Source organism: Wyeomyia smithii, chromosome 2 (assembly GCF_029784165.1).
Source record: "Wyeomyia smithii strain HCP4-BCI-WySm-NY-G18 chromosome 2, ASM2978416v1, whole genome shotgun sequence".
Taxonomy (NCBI): Eukaryota; Metazoa; Arthropoda; class Insecta; order Diptera; family Culicidae; genus Wyeomyia; species Wyeomyia smithii.
The window spans coordinates 60,594,357-60,614,537 of record NC_073695.1 but is presented as its reverse complement, the minus strand read 5'-3'; the positions used below and the strand labels follow the sequence as shown (position 1 = coordinate 60,614,537).

The 20,181-nt window shown below is 38.6% G+C and overlaps 1 non-coding gene across 1 annotated transcript; it reads right to left on the bottom strand.

The window, feature by feature from the left end:
* Positions 1 to 567: 567 nt before the first annotated feature.
* On the bottom strand, positions 568 to 639 carry Trnae-uuc (transfer RNA glutamic acid (anticodon UUC)). The gene has a single exon. It is a non-coding gene; the product is annotated as a tRNA-Glu (tRNA).
* Positions 640 to 20,181: the final 19,542 nt, after the last annotated feature.

The following is a 20,181-nucleotide window of genomic DNA, read 5'->3' as shown; positions in this document are numbered from 1 at the left end:
TTAATTTCGATCGACTGGTGTCTATATATAAAAATTAAATCTGCTGTGACAAGTGGTAGATAGATGAACATTAGTTTCATTTCTCACCATATTCAAATTAATCGCATCGAATGTCAGTAGGAAGGTAATAGATAATCCTCTTAGCGAAGTTTGTGTCTATCAACAGTCTATCTAAATGTTTTCCATATCTTTTGATAATGTTGATGGGAATTGTAAGGAAAGTAGATGATATATGATGAGAAGGTGCGTATGGCCATTAATATTTACATATGGATGATAAAGTCATTAATAGCGTAGTAGTTTCCACCCACGACCTGAATCTTCGACTATCAAGCGTTCTTTTTTTATAAAGGGGAATATGTCAAAGCGTTTTTATTTTCATAATGTGAATCTGTTCATGGTTGTTTCTCTCGTGACCGCTCTAATACCTTTATGGACTGCTTTCATAAATTGATTTGGAATCGTCTCCGAAATCCGTGTAACTAGCTATGTATAGGTCATGTTGTTTTTGAACACAGTTGGTAATGCCAAGAAATAATTCATCCCTAATTTCTATAAAAAAGCAATTTCCCATACCGGGAATCGAACCCGGGCCTTCTGGGTGAAAGCCAGATATCCTAGCCACTAGACCATATGGGAGATTGCATGTAACGTTTTACGCGCAAAAAGAAATCTAACATCCCGATACTAAACTTTAGTTTATCCTTGGTGCAATTCATTGATAAAATGCGACCATCTCGTTCCAGCTATGAACCGCAATTGTTTGCGCTGGTTCATTAAACAGAGGCTGACATTCTCACCAAACGATATCGGTCGATTTACTACAACTCCTAATCCCGCCCAAATAACCGTCCAAAAACACAATATGGTGTGCATGAAATTGCCTCTTTTCAGGGAGCCGCACGTTCTATTCTCTTCGAGCTGACCCCGCGCAAACGAAACAATTCCTTTCTTCGATCTGCCGGTGCGTGCGATGCCGATGGTGATGCTGGCGAAGAACACCGACCAACGCGACGACACGACTTGATGGAAGGATGATGGACAGACAGGCACACAGGCTCCGTCTGCCATTGTTTGGCGTGCTGCTGGCGCGCGATCAGTCCGTGTCGCCGGTGTCGGTTTGTCTTTGTTCTGTGGCAGATCCCGGATGGAAATCATTACCAAATCGGTAGCTTTCGTCTCGGATGCGGTTTTGATTTTCAATCCATAGTCAGTCCGCTGCTCTCTGGCGTAGAAGAATGCCCTTTAATCTGCCTCTGTGCTGTGGCTACATTATGCATCTTTTAGTGTTTTACATCCTATTTGGGAGTGGTTCGAAAAAGGCCAATTCATTGTATTCGACGGCGCAGCTTTGTTACGTCGGGCAATTTAATGCTTTTTATACTCTCATTTACGCCAAGCGAAGCGGTGGTTGTTCGTTTATGGAATGAGGGCTCAATTTGAAGAATTCTTCAATTTATTACCAATTATCAGTGTATTAATGGTACAATAATATGAAAAATATTTGTTATCGACAATGTTGTAAAGGAACGAATTTGAAACAAGCTGTTGTCCAAACAAGTGGTAAAATATTTGGCCGACAAGAACAAAATAAGTCATACGTTACAACCAAGTATCACAGTATCCAAGTATACAACATGTACTTGAGCTAGGACTGATATTTTTTAGCGCTTTTTCATGAAAGTGAAGAAAGCCACCATAAACGTAAGAGTTTCTTCCTACTATAAATACTCAGAGAGGTGAGCGGTTAGCCAAGCGAACTGTCAAAATCTGCGCCAAACGAACACGGAAGGTAATACCACATTGAAATTTGTAATAATGAAATTGGAGTCACAACAAGCCTTAAATTTTTTTTTTTTTAGTTTGGACTCCGAAGGACGCGCAAAAAATATATTTGGGTTAGGTTTTACAGGATTTTTCACGTTCTTTTTATTTCAAATTTTTTTGATTTTGAAATAAAAAGAACGTGAAAAATTGATTTTTTTCACAAAACTCAATTTAGCACGTCGACTAAACATTTTCCAGAGTTGTCGCCATACGAAAGTTTTGACGTAGGACTACGTCTTTGTTTTCTATACTAGTTTACATTTTGTGAAATTGAAAATGAAACTGGCAAATGTTGCGTCAGATTTCAAACGATTATAGCAAGCGAACGAATTATGGCATCTTAGCATGGGCGTAGCCAGAATTTCGAATAGGGGGGGGGAGGGGAGCAAGTTCTTCAAAATTTTAGAAGTAAAAAATGGTATTTTGAAAAATAGAAATAAATACTGGTGTTTAGTGATTGTTAGATCACGGCAACCAGTGAAAAGTTGTCCTTGACATCAGAGTGGAAAATTTGATTATTCTTTGTCCAATCTCGAATATAAATGGATGTTCTTAAGTAAAAACTCTTCAGTTCTTTTAAACCTTTAGACATATCATTTTGGCGACGAGGATCTCAAGAATCCACAAACATGGCAGAAGATAGAGTTGATCAGCAGCCGCAATCGGGAATTCAAGATATGATTCTCAAGGTGGCCCAACTTTTATGGCAGATGGCGGCTCAGCAGTAGCAGCGTCAGTATCAAACTACGGAGCAGATTTCGGAGTCCCTCTCATCGAACATCATCGAGTTTGTCTTCGCTGAAGAAAACGTAGTTACGTTCGGACGTTGTTGTTTAACCGCTACCAGGACCAGGAGAACGATGTAGGCCAGCTGAATGATGCGGCGAAGGTACGTGTTTTTCTCCGGAAGCTGGACACCCATTCGCACAGCCGCTATCTCAACTACATTCTGCCAAAGCTTCCCAAGGGCGTGAAGTTTCTCAATAAAAAGGCGTCAAGATTCTCAATAAAATCTTCCGGCATCAAACGTCAACGTGCCGGAAACGGTTCATGTGTCTATTCACGATTGTTGTTAACCATCTGACGTTGAACACTCAGCAAGCAGAGAGCCCTCAACCACTGTTCAACCATTGTTGACCTCAGCCAGGTTTTCAACCGACGTAATGTGCTGTACGGGCTTTCGGCTAGCAGGTCTATAAGATCCAGCTCTACCAAGTTCTTACGGTCTGCTCTCATGCTGCTGCAATGTTGATACAAAACATCCATCTCTCCAACAAAATTGTCAACTTACACATTGTCAAAATTACGAAACTTTCGGTTTTGCGCTTGAACTCTTCCAACGACATGCGTATTACATTAGCAGGATGCAGCAAGGACAACGCGTAGGCAGGTGCACTATCTTCACCGAACCGTGTTTCCAGTGAGGTTGCAAGAGAACCGAGGTGAGGAATTGTCACGGCTCGACTCCAATACTTCAAGCTAGATGATGCAGACGGATTTTCCCGGTACTTTTGCCGCTGCAATGTCCTTGGTGGATCAACTGAAAAACCTGTGCAATTCCACGCAACATAGGGCAAGCATTTCAATCAATTATTTTTGATCTGGCTCATACTTTAAACAGATGTTTCTATGGGCCAAAGATGTCGTTTTGTGCTATTAGAGTTATTGAAAACAAAATTCTGCACTAATGTCAATAACAAGGCCCCCCCTTGCCCCCCTTTGGCTACGCCTATGCATCTTAGTCATTTATGTGTCGGTGGATAGATAAAATATGTAACAATTGTTTGGTATAATGTTTAACATTGTTGCTTTACTGCTTAATGGTGAAAAAAGGTGAAAAGTTCCAAGGTCAAGCTTTCCCATACATTTTTCTTGCTATTCCCTTGCTTACCGAGCACGGATAATAATAACATGGACAAAATAAATTCCACTGCCTACATATTTTGACTCAACAAAGTGTTTTGTTCCGTTTGTCTTTCTCAAAACTGTGTGACCACGCCCTCAGTGGAGTATAGCTGTTAGAGGTACGTGACATTGAGAAACGAGAGCTGCATACGAGTCAACTTCCAGGCACTGCGGAACATGTTACCTTTATTTTGAATACGGCAGCAACAGTTACCATCGTTGCTGGCACAGCTACTGGAGGCAAAGTGGAGAGCAAATTTTATTATGATCGGCCAAGCAAAATATTCAAAGCTACCGTTGGTGCGATCATCAGCGTTCTGTAGCACACATTTCGAGCTGAAGATTATGGAATCGCTTCTTTTCAGAACTATGAATGCTTGAAAATAAGAGTTATGAGAATTTTCACAACTACTACTAGTGTGAAATGTTCATTTATTTCTCAATAATCATTTTTACAATACGACCAGGGTGCACCAAAGATAAACGGTAGTGTTGCCTATGAATAGTTTATCACAGCAAGATATAACCCTCATTTCAAGAATTTTCACTGCTAAATTGAGTGATTTTCTGGTTTAATTGTTTGTTTGTGCCCACTCGAACACTGTTATCAGTCAAATATTAGTAACGAAAATTAGTTGATCAAAGAACCAGAGTGATTTTCGCATTGGGAAAGCAAAAACTTTCTTTTGATGCTTATGAAAATCACTCAGTAGTATCGAAGGTGTTTTGTTTTGCTTCTCTTTCTCTAAGCTGCGTGGCCACGCCCTAATGGCAAAAATCTACGCTGAACTCGATACAAAAGACTGCGTGTAGAAAATTCAGCTTCAGTCTAGTTTGTCACACAATAGCGAGTGGAGTATAGCTGTTAGTTAGTAGATACTTTGAAAATTCATCACACGTAAACTGTTTCAACTTAAACTTAAAAAATCAGGACATGTCCTGATGGTATCTCTAACCATGCGTCAAATCGACTCTCGTATTTCAAAGGATTGAAAATGTAACTTTTTCTTTATAAATTATCGATGAATAATCGTTACGATTCAAAAACTAGAATTCAGGTTTTATTCTTTCTTCAGTGATTAAGAAAAAAACGAATAAAAACTGACCCACTGTAAGATGAAAAGTGCGCTGAAAGTGAGGAGTCAATTTGACGCAGACTATCATTCCAGGGTTAATAGTTTTATCTAATGCTTAACACCTGTTATTGTTTTGTCACTTTCCTGCACGAAAATTACCAATGGCGTTAGCTAGACTCTTCAAAGAGCACTATCAGGAACGGCTAAAATGCACTGCAAAATTGATGAGACTCCATTCAATTATGAACTGCAAAAGACCTCCAAATTATTGCGCACACAATAGCGAGTGGAGTATAGCTGTTAGTTAGTAGATACTTTGAAAATTCATCACACGTAAACTGTTTCAACTTAAACTTCAAAAATGCCAGACGCTAAATGGTAACGGTTAAAGCCCTATTTAGTGTTCCAAGCGAAATGAAAATCTTATACAAAATGTTCATTTTTCCACGCTCGTGAAAAATGCAACCTGCAAAAATTTCACTCCGCTTGGAACTGTAAACAAATTTCATCCAGCGAAATCGAAAGTTGTGGATCTTATCTTTTTCACTGGGTTTACTTTTTTCACGCATGCAAACGGTAGTGAAAAAAAGCAGCAGCTGGCGAAAACTTACGTGCGTTTATATTCTGTCAGTTTCACTCGCAGTGTAAACTCGTGAATTTCGCTTCACGTAAACTGTAAACTGCAGGTTGGTGAAATGTTCACGTGTTCCACAAACGGGTTTTCAGATTTCGCAAGCAAAAATTTACGCTTTTTCACTTGTCAAATTTTTCACTTCGCTTCGAATTGTAAACTATGCTTACCGCGTGAAAGATTCTTCTTATTACTCTACTGAGATCCAACCAATGGAAAAAAAGTTCGATCGCAGTGAGCGTTGCGACCTGGAATCGAAAACACTTATTGAGCAATTCTGAAAAATTCTGCTTATTTCCACACAACAAAATTAAATATTTAAAGGTAATCAGGACAAATGCTAAAATATAAAAAATAAATCAGGACGCTCAAATAGGACTTCAAAATCAGGACATGTCCTGCTAAATTAGGACAGATGGTATCTCTAACCATGCGTCAAATTGACTCCCGTATTTCAAAGGATTGAAAATGTAACTTTTTCTTTATAAATTATCGATGAATAATCGTTACGATTCAAAAACTAGAATTCAGGTTTTATTCTTTCTTCAGTGATTAAGAAAAAAACGAATAAAAACTGACCCACTGTAAGATGAAAAGTGCGCTGAAAGTGAGGAGTCAATTTGACGCAGACTATCATTCCAGGGTTAATAATTTTATCTAATGCTTAACACCTGTTATTGTTTTGTCACTTTCCTGCACGAAAATTACCAATGGCGTTAGCTAGACTCTTCAAAGAGCACTATCAGGAACGGCTAAAATGCACTGCAAAATTGATGAGACTCCATTCAATTATGAACTGCAAAAGACCTCCAAATTATTGCGCTTGTGATAGGGCTGTTGATTATTCATGAGCATCCAATAAGTAGGAGTCGTTTGGCAATTATCTGTGAAAGGGAATCAGTCTCGTTTATGCAAATTCACCGTCTCCGTCCAAGTTAGCTCCGATGGTCACTCTCGTTAGCTGCAGACCTCCCTGATGGAAGCTCTCATGTCGCGTTAGAATATGATTAATTGGAACCCGCATCAATTAAGTAATTCATCACATTTTCTCGAATTTTGATTCGGTCTCGATGCCATATTTATGCCCCCGTATCAAATATGCGGTTAGTAATTCTCGCAGTAGACGAAATAATCTGTTTTCCTACTGATGCACCATAAATCTGAATTGATCAAACAGATACTGAGAGCGTTTGCCTTCGGCAGCTTTTCGAAATAGTCTTCAAATCACTCAGGACATACGGCAGCGAGGTGCAGTGAAAAGGCTGTAATAATGTGATTCATCGCCCGTTTCGTGTTCTTGAGAAGAAAGAAACGTTGTTTTTCTTACGGTATGAACTTTTTTTTTTCGTACAAGCTCTCCTTAGTGCAGAGGGCAGATAACATCGGATCCCGACCTCGTCAATGTCAGTAATTACGCGTTAATTTATTACTCCGATATGTGCTGTCGGTAGTTCGTTTTACGATCATGTCGGGATCACGTAATGATGATAATTGTCCCAATTTTAACACATGTTGTAGCTATAAACTCGTGGTGCGTGTCCGAATTTTCGCTTTACGATCAATCAGTTGCTTGTATATCATTTAGGCTCCCAAGCAAGTTCAGCTCAGTCCGGGGGCAGTTTTACCCTCAAGAAATCCTTTTTCTTTGCGGTCGACAAGCTATAATTGACGAAAAGAGTGAATTAATGGAGTCTTGGTGAACCAGTTCAATCTTGGCTTCTTGACTTAATAAACTATTTCTGTACTACAACGACACCGAGTGAAATTTGCGAATAAATAAGGGGCCATCCACATACCACGTGGACAGCTTGGGTATGTGTAATGTCCACGGTCCATACAAAAGAAAAAATAATATTTATGAGCAGTTGTCCACGGGGGGGATTCGTTAAAAATCTTTCCACGTGGTATGTGGATGGCCCCTAATGTTAGCGATTGCATAGCCGGGTGCAGGATTTTAGATTTGGGGGTGGAACTTCACTGACTGTTATATTCCGAACCTTAATTATACTTTTTTGTCCACGCATTATTAAAACTTGACCAAATAGCATTGCGCCCTAGATTTTTTTTATGTCCCACTTTTTCTACAATTGTTGGCGATCATTCAATTTCTAATTATATTTGCGTTATGAGCCCAAAAGTGTTTGACTCTAGATAAGTATGAACCAACGGCCCGCGGGGATGTTTTTTTACTGAACAATCTCCTTCTTCGAGCGCTGGTAAATCCTTTGTACAGGTCGGGATTTAATTCCAGCTTCCCGAGAGGGAGTAGAATAATGGAAGCACACTGAAAGGCAACGCGTTAGTGGAAAAATTACTGGTAAATTGAGTAAAATGCTTCACTGGTAATGGTGTCCCTCGCATTAACTGCAAATTGAGTTTTTGATATAAGGGTAACGAACTTCTTTCGCCATGGTTCCTGCGGTCGTGACTGTGGTCTTGTGGTAAAATAATTTTAAAATTATCCATCTCACTTCACAAACATGTTCCGCCTCGTGTTGACATCGCAGTTCTGCCAATTGTAATCGGCAGAAATGCGATAATCATATCTGTTCGCTTTACGGGATCATTTCTGTTATGAAGCAGGTGTGTCACGGTGAAAACGGTTCGGCGATGCGCAACTAACGGCATTCGGGCATATTTTGTCCGTCCGGTGCGGAAGCTTATCGTCGGAGTGTCATTTATGAAGGCCTGAATTTAAGTTTTTGGTGTCATCGGTGCCGTTGCGGCAGTCGCACTGCTTTGAAGCAGAGGCGTAGGTGTGCTCGAGCTCAGGAGGGGTTCTTTCAACATGTTCTCTATTGAGCAGCTTCAAAAACTCACCATGAGCCTCTGGGGTTCCCGAAATCAAAAAGCGGTTCCCCTCAATCGCTTGCATGGCATTCCGTCAGCTTTTTTTTTATTAGCTACTTCTGCTTGAATGCCCATTTGAATAATCGAATCGACGGAGTCTGTACTGCTTCTCGTTCTTTTCCCTCTTTTCAGGTGTATTTTGTTGTGATCCGACCAGACGCCATCAACAAAACCTGGGAACTTGGTCGAAAATCCAGCTATAAAGTAGCTCATTAATCCGAACGTGAACTATCGCGACGATTACCATAAGACACCGACAAACAAACAAACGGAGAAACAAAAAGTATTGCTACGGTATACTTTGGGCCACGGTGAGCCCCCGGGGCAAACAGCGCCGATGGCAGCTGATGCACAACCAAACAACCTCGACGGTAGGATTTTGTGATGGTCTACACACCGATGATGACGGCGTTATGCGTCCACGTCTGTCTGTCTGTCTTCGTCAGGTCCGGCAGCCATCAAAATGAGTATGTTTTTACTCGGTTTGATGGTGATGTGAATGGGTCATAATTTAGCGCGCCTAATTTGTTTATACATGTTCGATTAGAGATAGTTCAAGTTTGTGCCGCCGCTGATGGCTGCCGAACGGTAGACTTTTCTCCCCAAATTGCCATTGCTATCGGGGGCCTTAATGTTTGACCGTAGCCTGAAGCTGCTACACATCGGTAAGTGCTTAAGCGGGCCGTAAAACCGATACCATTCTACCGGCGCCTTTCTAGAGGTGCAACCTGAGAGCTTTCGGGTGTTATAGTGTTTCTACTATTGAGTAGTAGCAATAATTTTGTGAATATGTCACTGTGGTTGGATTAAATATGCTAAGTTGAAAGATTAACTTCGAGGCGACACTGAAACGTACGTGTTGAATAAAAAACTAGATAATCAATATGGATGCTGGATATTAGTTGAGTTATCTGAGATCGGGCTCCAAGCATTGCATATTGAAATGTACACGTTCCAGTGAAAATTTATCTTGACGCTGTTTTTTACCGTTCCAATAATTTACAATAACGAACAGCTAATCCCAACTAAATTGTATTGAATTAAGATAATGCACTGTTTTTAACTAAACTTTTTTTTCCCTTGTAGAAGACTGAACCACTGCGACCATTTTTTTCTCTATTATAGTATGCTTCAATTTATCCTAAGTGCGTATGAGCAGGCACATCACTATTTGGCGAGTTGATGTCCTTGCTACATTGCACATTCATCCCAGTTGGGCAACTTTACCTCCAAATTTCGGTAGGTTATATGTGTCCTTTACAGAAGATACGCAAGCTGCGTTGTAACCAAGGTTGTTAATACGATAGATTATCGTCGATAATCGTCATCGCCGTTACCAATAACGTATGGTATCGTTATCGACGATAACGATACCGTCTTCAAACATTAACGATATCGGCGATAACGATAGTCACTAGACGTTATCAGCTCACTAACGCCTTATGCCAGTTTTTTCTGCTGTGGTAGCGAATGGTGTACGACTTGATCAAAAAGCAGGCACGGGGTGAGGAAACGTTTTTTCACTTCAGAGGATTGGAGACGAAACATCACTAGGCAACAGGAAGAAACATTTCCTTATTTGTTTATGTTTCGCTTCTCATCAGGAAAATAAATTTCTCAGTTTTGATTGTTTTAGCTAATGAGGCGCTAGTAAAATTATTACTAGTGCAAAATGCCTCTGATAGTTTCTGACGGATGCTGTATCTGTTAGTGTTGATAAAACTCGGTTATAACAATAAAATGCCCTCTCGTTGAACGTTTTTTTTGAGATATTAGAAGAAAAATCGCTATGCTTTAGGAAGAAACAAATTAATGAAAATGTTATTTAAAAACAATGTATTTGATACATTCATCACAACATCCCACAGAATTAGTCGTTCTACAATATGAAATAACGGATCTAGTTATATTTAGTTTCAACTTAAATTACGGAAACATTATGCTATAAAATTATTATAATCCTGGGATACAGTAAAAATTTAGGTTGAACTTTTGATTTCAGTCGCTTCTGACGTAAACAACTTTTAAATTTGCGTGGAATATTATGGAATTTTCTATCGTAAGTGATAGAGGTAATTCTTTACATGCGATTTGACATATATTTTGGCACTCTTTACTAACTGCGTAGAATATACCAAAGTTTTTTTTTGTATAGACTTCACTGCGACCAGTAACTTTCATCTTGTATTATTATTATTATTCGAACGTTTCTCTTTGTTCGCACTTTTTGGTTTTTGCCTTTTTGCAGTGCCATTTATTCAAAAGTTACCTACTATCAGTACTGGGACTTTTTGCCGGATATATTCGTGATCTGGATATCTGAGGCTCGGGGTGCTCATTACGGGAGTCACTTCACGGTGAAATCAGGGTAAAGTGAAAAAAGTCTTATAACGGGACTCACGTAAGTGAGAAAAACGTCGCAAAGTGGCTTCTACCGTGAAATCTGGGTTATTATGACAGTCATATCACTAAAGTGAAAACGAAAAAAACGACGTTTCGCGTGGAATTCTTTCACGACCATTTTGAACGGTGAAATGATTTCACGAAGATGGGGAAGGTTTACAAATCGATTGATTTGTGATCTAATGATAATATATCTAATGATAATGATGATGGTATCGGATTTATTTTCCAGTAACAAGACGAATATTTTTTTTTTGAAGAATATTGACTCTCTGAACAAATCGACTTTTGAATGTCGTTTAGCTGCAGGGCGCAAATTCCCCTTAACTGTTAATCCCACTTCACGGAGCTGTATTTTTTCAATAAGTGGGGGGGGGGGGGGGTGGGTTGTGTTTTGTGATTAGTTTATTTATTTACCAATATTTATTCAAAATTAATATTGTGTTTTCTGTCACAAACGGTGACATATCAACACTATTACATATATTTAAAATTTTTTTTCATCAAAAGATTGTAAATGCTTCCGCAGTTGAGTGAATATAATTGTAGGAAAATTGTAAAAGTACCTACTTGTGAAGCAAAAAAAAAATTTATTTAAAATTAGCCCTTAATCTAATCTTACACCTATATCACTGATTATAAAGTGAGCTAATCTTTGTAATTAAGATTTTTATCGGAACTTATTGATAATTTGGTCCGACCTATTTTCTAATGTTTCCACATTAGTAAGCCTGTGTAGTTCATTCGTGCTAAACCAGCGAGAACGCTTCAATATCATTTTCAGAAGTTTATTCTGAATCCTTTGAAGCATCTTAATTCTGGTTGTACAACAACTTGTCCAGATGGGAACTACATATAACATTGCTGGTCTAAATATTTGTTTGTAAATTAACAGTTTATTCATGAGACAAAGTCTAGAATTTCTGTTGAGAAGATAATACAAACGTTTTTTATATTTATTGCACTTTGTTTGGATATTCTCAATGTGCTCCTTGAAAGTAAGATTTTTATCATAAATTAACCCTAAGTATTTAACTTGATCAGATAAACAACATGATAATTGGTGGGTTTGAGAAAAGAAACTCTTGCTTTATGAGGCAAAATAAATAATTGTGTTTTTGATGCATTAGGAGGAATCTTCCATTTCTGCAAATATGAAGAAAATATATCTGAACTTTTTTGCAGCCTACTGCATATGACACGAAGGCTTTTTCCTTTTACGGAAATGCTTGTATCATGAGCATGAGCATGAGCATGATTGACCGCCCGCGGTTGCTACTCCGTTATTGCCAGATCAGCTGTAATTACACAAAGAACCAACAGATGATGTTTGGGACCAACATGCATCCTCAATGTGTAAAAACAGGTCACCTAAATCTTTATATTAGGCAATACCAGCGCCGGCCGCATCCGAATGCAGGTCAAAGAAGGAGTTTGTATAGGAATATGTTGACGTGATATTCGCTTTATTGGAAGCCGAGAACACCTCTGCACTTCCACGAGAAATCACTGGGATGTTGGATAAAGGGGAAGGTATACAGCAGGGTTCGTTTTGGTAAACGATGCGCTAATGTCGGGTTCTTCGGAACAAGTGCCGCGTCTACAAGTTTATTACATCCGCCACGATATTCATAATGTGATTCGAACTTATTTAGTTTGACAATGTAACACCGCAACAATAAAACGTACGCGAGGATACAGGATTTTTGACTAAACCGAGACAACTTAAAATTACCGTATATCTCTTCGTAAGGTGATGCTCTTTATACCTAAAACTATTGCGCGTTGTTGATCCATCTGTAGATAATACGACCTCATGGAAGGTACCGACGCGGGGGTTGAAGTGATATTTATCGACTGAACGAAATCTACTTCGATTTCCGATGTAATAATTTAGATGCAACGCGCGAGCAGTCTCCGACTTAACGTTGATGAAGATGAGAAAGATATGATGAAATATCTGGGTTCACTTCGCGAAATCACCACACGCCGGAAGTCCATATATCAGCAAAACTCGCCCGGGCTGAATACGCGTTTACACCGAAGCGTTACGAACAACCGCTTTAATCCCCCCGGCCGACACATACGCGCAGGAGCTCGGCGTTTACGTCGATTATCTCTTAACAATGTACGCCTAATACGCCTAATAAATATAATAATTGGCAATGTTCGATGCATCCAAAGCCTCAACAATTTAATAAAAGCAAATATACATATAAGCCTGAATATATTTTTAAATTTATTGACAAAGTGCCGAACTAGTCATAAATATAACAAATTATGTAAAACAACTGGTCAAAAGCTAGAACAATCAAAAAATCGAAGCATATGATTCCTGAGAAACACATACTCCAAACTCCACAAACCACACTAACACTTTGTGGACAAAAATAAAACTTGTTACTGAAACCCTGCGGAAAAAAATACCGCGCACACAATTTCAACGATGAAATCAAAATCTCTTTGTATCTGTTTTCTCACATAAAGTAAAACAAGAAACAAGCATCAAAATATCACTTTACAATACAGACAAGACAAAACGTATACTTAGCTTTCATCTCTTCATTTTCCAGTTGTTTTAATCGTTTTTGGACTTTCTTCAAATGTAAGTACAGTGGCAACATGCGTGTATGCCTTCACACACTCGTTTAATCCATACAACATTTTATTCGTTGAAAAGAGATAGCACATAAACACTGTAAAAAACATGCATGGTTTTGATCTTATTGGCAAATTTTCACTTCAAGTTTAATTAGATACAAGCCAAACATAATTTGCACTATGCCAATGATAAATCCCTAATGAGCATTCAATCACTATAAAACTATGTGGAGCAGCTGCTCGAAAAACACTCTCCTTATTGTATGTAATAACACCACACACTCCACACTTTCAAACCGTCGCCAAGACAGCGATAGAAAAAAAAACAAGAAAAAATAAACACTTTGGTGAATCTAAAAAGCAACGCAATAATATTCAATTTTCACAATTAAATTCACTTTTTTCTGTGGAACTTCACACTTTTCGCACTCAGCACATTTCAATAGAACACCTGTATATATGTTTAACAATTCTTTAGGTGTAAATTAACCGAAAATCACCAAACAATGTGATGATTTCAAAGCAGGAACCAGCTGGCCAATCTTGATCACGGCCTCGCACAACCATCCGCGAACTTTTCCAAGAAAAAACAATTTTAAATTTAGAAAATAAACTCACTCCGCGATAACATCTATAACGAACATGCACAACTAAATTAAACAATTTTTCTTCCGATATAACATGCGAGCGAAAAATTTTTGCGTCCGATTTCGGTCATGGCTTGCTTCGACCTCTGGGGTTTGTTGAGTTGCTTTTACCTTTTACGGAAATGCTTGTATCGTCACAAAACAGAGATTTCTCTCATCTTGGTGGTAAATCAGGAAGATCAGAAGAAAAAAATATTATATAAAACTGGGCCCACGATACTTCCTTGAGGTACACCACCTCTAACAGGCATTTTATCATATTTACTGTTCAAATAGTTAACCTGAAGAGTGCGGTCAGTCAAGTAACTTTGTATCATTTATGTGTTGTAAAGAGGAAAACGGAAATTGGACATTTTAGCTATCAAACCTTTATGATAAACACTGTCGAATGCCTTTTCTATGTCTAGAAAAGCAGCTTCAGTGAAATAACCTTTAGATTTTTGATATGTGTTATCATTCTATTAGGAATTATTTTTTCAAAAAGTTTGCTTATAGAAGAGAGTAAACTAATTGAACGATACCTTGATGCTTCAGCTAGATTTTTTTCAGGTTTTAAAATTGGAGTGACTTTGGCATTTTTCCATTTTGAGGGGAAATATGCTAATTCAAAGCATCTGTTAAAAATTCTCACCAAGAAATTTAAAGAGCTTTCAGGAAGTCTTTTGAGGAGGATATAAAAAATCCCATCATCCCCTATTGCTTTCATGTTTTTGAAGTTCTTGATAATAGTTCGTATTTCATTCAAGTTTGTTTCTAGTACCTCTTCAGAAAGAAATTCTTGAATGGTGATCAGATCATACTTTTTTTTTTTTTTTTCTTCACATAACATTTATTTGACACGGCACAAATACAATTTAATGTTTAACGGCGCCAATTATATCTGATGACTTAAAAACTAAAGCAAATTTTTTATCCTCGCTGCCGACTACGAGCTGAAATTAAGTCTAACTTAAAACTAGCATGGGATTTCCAATCAGTGTTTTGTTGTTCAATGGTCGTCTGATAATCGTCGAATGGCATGTATGGATTCGTTCTGCTGAGCCACGATGTCGTGAGTTGGGACAGAGGCTCGTAGTCCTTGGGTCCTGGTTCTATTGTGCGGGGTCTGGTTGCTGGTTTTGTGCTTAAGGTTCAAACGTGTTCTTGTCGTTTTGTTGGGTGTAGACGGAGGGGAACGGGACTAGACTGGGGCGTGGATGGATTTCAGGAAAACGTATATAAGGGACATGTAGGATAGGTCACGGCTCGCCAAGACATCACGAACAGGAACAGCCGGCTGTCTACCCTCGGCCCGCAGGGAAGCTATTAATTTAGACCTGGTGTCACGGTGTACAGGGCATGACCAAACCACATGCTCTATGTCGTGATAACCTTCACCACAGGCACAGATACCACTTTCCCCGAGCCCAACACGACGGAGATGCGCGTCAAATCTATAGTGATTGGACATAAGCCGGGACATCACGCAAATGAAATCCCGACCTACATCCAACCCCTTGAACCACGGGTTCGTCGATACTTTGGGGATTATAGAATGTAACCACCTTCCCAATTCCCCTCTGGTCCAAGCATTTTGCCAACTGATGATCGTATTCTGACGTACAAGTGCGAAAAATTCATTAAAGGCAATTGGTCTTTCATAAATATCACTGTTTGTTGCGCCCACCTTAGCCAAAGAGTCCGCTTTCTCATTACCCGGTATCGAGCAGTGAGAAGGGACCCACGCTAAGGTAATCTGAGTAGATTTTTCGGATAAAGCACTCAGATGTTCCCGTATTTTCCCCAGGAAATACGGAGAGTGCTTAACATCTTTCATCGATCGGAGAGCCTCAATGGAACTGAGACTGTCCGTAAAGATGAAATAATGGTCCGTGGGCATTTTTTCGATAATCCCTAGGGTGTACTGAATTGCAGCTAATTCTGCGACGTAAACAGAAGCAGGATTATCGAGCTTATGGGAGACGGTTAAATTGTTATTGAAGATACCGAAGCCAGTGGACCCATCAAGAAGTGATCCGTCAGTGTAGTACATATTGTCGCAGTTGATGTTTCGATATTTATTGGAAAAAATTTTAGGGATCTGCTGCACGCGTAAATGATCCGGGATTCCACGAGTTTCTTCTATCATGGATGTATCGAAAAACACAGTAGAATCAGAAGTATTTGATAAGTCGACACGATTTGGAATATTCGAAGAAGGGTTAATATTTTGGGACATGTGATTGAAATACAATGTCATAAAACGGGTTTGAGAATGAAGTTCGATTAACCTTTCAAAATTTTCAATCACGGGACGGTTCAAGACCTCACATTTGATTAGAATACGAGAAGACAGGCTCCAGAAGCGGTTTTTCAATGGTAGTACTCCAGCTAAAACCTCCAAACTCATCGTATGGGTCGACTGCATGCAACCTAAGGCGATACGCAAACAACGATATTGTATTCGCTCCAGTTTGATCAAATGTGTGTTTGCTGCGGAGCGGAAGCAGAAACACCCGTATTCAATAACAGACAATATCGTTGTTTGGTAAAGCCTTATAAGGTCTCCTGGATGGGCTCCCCACCATTGTCCGGTTATTGTACGAAGAAAATTCACTCTTTGTTGACATTTTTTCATCAGATACCTCACGTGACAACCCCAGGTGCCTTTAGAGTCGAACCAGACACCAAGATATTTGTGTACCAAAACCTGAGAAATCGTTTTACCCATTAATTGTGTTTGAAGCTGAGCAGGTTCATGCTTCCTAGAAAAAACTACTATCTCAGTCTTCTCCGGAGAGAATTCGATACCTAGCTGTAAAGCCCAAGCAGACAAATTGTCCAAGGTATCTTGCAATGGTCCTTGCAAATCGGCAGCTTTGGCTCCTGTAACAGAGATTACACTGTCGTCTGCAAGTTGTCTTATCGTGCATGAATTTGCCAGACATTCGTCGATGTCATTTACATAAAAGTTGTAAAGAAGGGGGCTTAAACATGAGCCCTGGGGAAGACCCATGTAGCTAATGCGAAAAGTTGCCAAATCGCCATGCGTAAAATGCATGTGCTTTTCGGACAACAAATTGTGCAAAAAATTGTTCAAAATTGGAGAAAATCCTTGTCGGTGAAGTTTACCCGAAAGAATGTCAATAGAGATCATGCTTTTGTAATACTTCATTTTCAATAGGACTCATTACGTTCAAATTAAAATTATTAACACTCTCGAACTGCTGAGCTTTTTGAGTTTTTTGTTCATTCGAAAGAAATATGTGAAGACTGGAATGGACTTTGAAGGTTTCTTAAGAACCTTTGAACACTTTACGCAGCTAATTTTTGTTACCTCACTTTAGGTGGAATCGGGAATAGGTCTAAGAAAGTGGAGTGAGCGTGAGAGTAAAATTTATTTCACAGTGAAGTGACTCTCGTAATAAGTAGTTTTTGTGCAATTTTCCCCATAATATAGTGTATAGTATAATAAATATAATTTCTATTTTTAGTAGTACTAAAGTAAAGAGTGATTTTTGCGCTCTTTTTTTCAAGTTGGCAGCAATGGTATGTTATGGCGTTCAAGCGTCGTCTTATGAAGTCAAAATTATTCAGTGTTGGCTTGCAAATTTGCTGGCATTCGGAGGACGGCCTGGTAAGACTTCAGACTGGCCTTTTATTTCCATATATTTTTTCCAACCCATCATTTCAAATAATATTTTTATTTTAGTAATAAACTTGCTGATATACCACCTTTTTCGTTGATTCACAATCGATGCGGAGGCATTCCAGTTGGGTCGAGTGAGTTCAAAAATTCCGTAGGAAAACGGATTGCCTCATCAGCATCTTCGAAGGTATCGATTAACTTACAATAAACTCAAATTAGACTGAAATTACTTAATCAATAGCCTGAGCTCACCTCTGATAGTTAAATAGTTATTGCTTGCTATGTCTCCTGGTTTTACTTTTTTTGTGTAAACAATATCAATATCATCCTTACAGTTGAACATCAGTCTTCATGAATTAATTCACAATTTGAAGATACGGGGACTATCTCCACATTTTTCTCAAGTTTCAAATAACTTCCAATGCAGAAAAACAACCCTCACTACACCAAACGTTCACGGATCACGCCTTCCATCGCATGAGGAAGTAAAACCGTTGGCGCCGGTCCGTTAATAAACGGGTCGTGATTTAGGGTCCTGGGTGTGGAGTCGCCTCCCTGGGCGTCGGTGATTGGCCACAACAGTGGCGGAACTAGACCGACGGAAAATAAGCGAGAATAAAAAAAAAAAATACACCAAACGTTCGGACACCAATTTTCGGTTTTGGGGAGTCAGCTCTGGCCTATGAACCTAATATCAGGGAGTATTTGAATATTTTTCTTCTTGAATTTGAAAATAGCGTTGGACGCCCGTTGTCATTTTCTGAACATAGTTCTCTGTCTAGAAATATTGACTTAGTTAATCATTTTACTTAGTTTTACACAGCTTGACAGAAAGCAGAAATCGCGGAATTGATTTCTAAACAACGTTTCAATATTACGTCCAAGCCTTCTTCTGTATTTTAGTAACCTTTCCAGAAAATGTAATCCGTCATGCACGATTTGAAAATTTGCGCTGTAGATGAATATTTGGATATCGAAAATATACATATTGCAGAGCATATACTCGTTTTTCATAAAATTCTGAAACCGAAAGTCGCCATATTGAATTTAAAAAATGTCTTTCGACTTTTATTTCTGCTTTCTAAAGGTCATCTTGGTTCCGGAAATACCAATGTTTCGAGGTTTGTAAACATTTTCTACAGTTGTATACAGCTTCCCAGCAACCAAAAGTCGCCAAAAACATCGAACATCATATTCCGGTCACTAGACATCAACTTCTGGCCATGACCAACCGAGGGCATGAAAGTTATCGTACCTTTTAAAAAAGTTCCCATAGGGCACATAAAGACCTGATTTTCTTATAAATTAAGACCCCCTCCCTCTTTGATAGCTGCCCCTTTCTCTTTTTGACATCATGTTCCGGCCTGGAAATCAATTTCCGGTCTCCAGATATGACCAAAGGCCTAAAAACTATCGTATTCATTCAGAAAATTCTCATAATGCATGAAAAAACTCGATTTTCTGACCAATCAAGACCCCCTCCTCCTTTGGGGGTTGCTCCTTCCTCTTCTCAATATTTCTATGCTCACTTCCTCTGTACAAAGAACACGTATGCCAAGTTTGGTTGAAATCGGTACAGTCATTCGAGAGTTATGCTGGAACATACATACATACATACAAAACTTTGTTTTAAATAAATAGCTGGATTTTAGAAGCTTGTAGGGTAGAAGCACCAGTTTTAGCCATGATAGAATAAAATTGATAATTGTGAAAAAGTATCTTAGATTACTCCTAATTCGAAGTCTCCTATTGAACCTGCTGATACTTTTCAACAAAACTATTACAAATTTAAGCAAATAAATATGCGTATTTTAGTTTAAATGAAGGAACTAACTATGCTTTCCCCAGTTCACTATACAGCCTTACGTTTTGGTAATTTGCAAGCTATTTTTCATAGAGCATAACTATGTTTAATTTTGCCCATTTCTATAACAAATCTTGTTACCAGCATCAGGCACAACTTACTACAGCACATGGAAAAAAAAGTAGAAATTTTAGTGTGATTTTTCTCTGCAATATCAAAATTACCTACAGCTTCCAAAAACGTTCATTGATCCATTCTTGGCCACATATCAATGCAATTCCATAATTCATATTCCTGATATTGGCCATATGTAAACAAAACCATGGTAACGTATTGATGTTTATGCAAAACATGAAAGTTTTTTGGGCTGATATTTTAATCGCATGAGATATGTGAAACTACAAAACTGGTTTGGGATTAGAAAGTCTCCGTTTGTTCAGATTATTTACAAATCTGTAACTTCATTTGTATTTACCAAAACTAACGCTTCGGATTCTCAACCTTAACTTGACTATAATAAATGGCACTTGAGTTACCGAAGTTGATGTTAGCAAATAATACGAAAAAGTTTCTATGTGAAAAAAGAAAGTGCGGAAGCTTTTTAATGTAGATCAATGACAGACGAAAAATTAATATACATAGGTCAATGATGTGATGTCAGTGTTATTAAACATTCTACTAGGTTTAAACAAATTCTAACTTGAAGTACTTTGCCCTGCTACCTATGTGTGAATATAATATCATTATTTAGTTTGATTATTTTATATACTGGCCCTTTGATTAGTTCAAAAACGAGGATTTTCTGCTGT